Source organism: Monodon monoceros, unplaced genomic scaffold (assembly GCF_005190385.1).
Source record: "Monodon monoceros isolate NGI ecotype Baffin Bay Population unplaced genomic scaffold, NGI_Narwhal_1 Super_Scaffold_20, whole genome shotgun sequence".
Classification (NCBI taxonomy): domain Eukaryota; kingdom Metazoa; phylum Chordata; class Mammalia; order Artiodactyla; family Monodontidae; genus Monodon; species Monodon monoceros.
Genome location: NW_021703777.1, coordinates 116151533 through 116153171, shown reverse-complemented (window position 1 = coordinate 116153171; position 1639 = coordinate 116151533). Strand labels below are relative to the sequence as shown.

Below are 1639 nucleotides of genomic sequence, written 5' to 3'. Positions count from 1 at the left end.
TTTCACTGTTGCCTAACTAGGCATATCTCCTGAATTTAAATTTTAGGGGAAAAAGGAAATAAGATAGATCTCCATAATCCAGATATCTGCAGCCCCTAGACCATTCTCACATGTTATTTATATTTTAGAAATAAATCAAATCAAAAATAGAATGCATTTTTTTTTTTAAAGAATCATAAAAGCATTAACCAGCAGTGTAGAATGAACTGAATTATTTCTCAGGCAAGCTAAAGGAGGGGTCTATATTGCACAACTCATTACAAATAACCTTAAACTTCTGTATTGGGCATTTCTGTGTTTCAAATTTCCATCATGGCCAGGCTAACCAGTTTTTCTTTTTTTACTACCCTCCTCACAACACCCATATAGCAGCTGTTTCTCCCTCTTCCATGTTTCTCCCATGAACTTCAAATCCCTAACTGTCTAGGTCCTCTGCACCAGCTACTTACCCACTCAAAGTCATAACTGGACTCAATGAAACAAGATGCCTTCTAGATAACAACCCAAACCCTGAGAAGGCTTTTTTTTTTTTTAACATCTTTATTGGAGTATAATTGCTTTACAATGGTGTGTTAGTTTCTGCTTTATAACAAAATGAATCAGTTATACATATACATATGTTCCCATATCTCTTCCCTCTTGCGTCTCCCTCCCTCCCACCCTCCCTATCCCACCCCTCTAGGTGGTCACAAACCACCTAGCTGATCTCCCTGTGCTATGTGGCTGCTTCCCACTAGCTATGTATTTTACGTTTGGTAGTGTATATATGTCCATGCCACTCTCTCACTTCGTCCCAGCTTACCCTTCCCCCTCCCCATATCCTCAAGTCCATGCTCTAGTAGGTCTGTGTCTTTATTCCCATCTGACCCCTAGTTTTTTTTTCCTTAGATTCCATATATATGTATTAGCATACGGCATTTGTTTTTCTCTTTCTGACTTACTTCAAAAAATATGGAACGCGTCACGAATTTGCATGTCATCCTTGCACAGGGGCCATGCTAATCTTCTCTGTATCGTTCCAATTTTAGTATATGTGCTGCCGAAGCGAGCACCTGAGAAGGCATTTAAATAATCTTTGGTTATTTTCCCATGCCCCTTATAGTCTCATCTCTCTCTAGACATCTTCTAGATTAAATTATATAAACAAAAACGGTCAACAACAACAAAAAATGGTGAATGATTTTTTTTCCATCATTTTACAGAAGTTTGCAAACAGAGTTCTCATCTTTAAAATCAGTTGTAAAATATAACTGTAAAGATTATGATCAGAGACTCTTTATTTAAATGGGTATTTGACTAAATCTCAGATAAATGGAGAAATCTAAATCAAAGGGGACTCAAATGTCTCTTCCTTATACCTCTTATATGTTATCGCAAACATATTCCTCTCATTTTCAGTTCCTCAGGGAACTGAATCATGTCCTGAACAACTGAAAGAGGAGAATAATATATTCGTTAAAACAATGCTAGGTGCTACAAGTGATAAACACTGAAACCTCAAAGGCTTAGCAAAACAAGTATATTTCTTGCTCATGTCACCATCCCCCTGTGAATTTTCCTAGTTAAGATGCCTTCATCATGATCTTTCTGGTATCAAACCTCCTTTCATCTCGTGGCTGCATCCTCCTCTTCAGCCAAT

The 1639-nt window shown here is 37.6% G+C and overlaps 1 non-coding gene across 1 annotated transcript; it reads right to left on the bottom strand.

Annotated features, from left to right (window-relative positions):
- Nucleotides 1-945: 945 nt before the first annotated feature.
- Nucleotides 946-1052, bottom strand: LOC114903307. The gene has a single exon (XR_003795694.1). It is a non-coding gene; the product is annotated as a U6 spliceosomal RNA (small nuclear RNA).
- Between the last annotated feature and the right edge of the window lie 587 nt (nucleotides 1053-1639).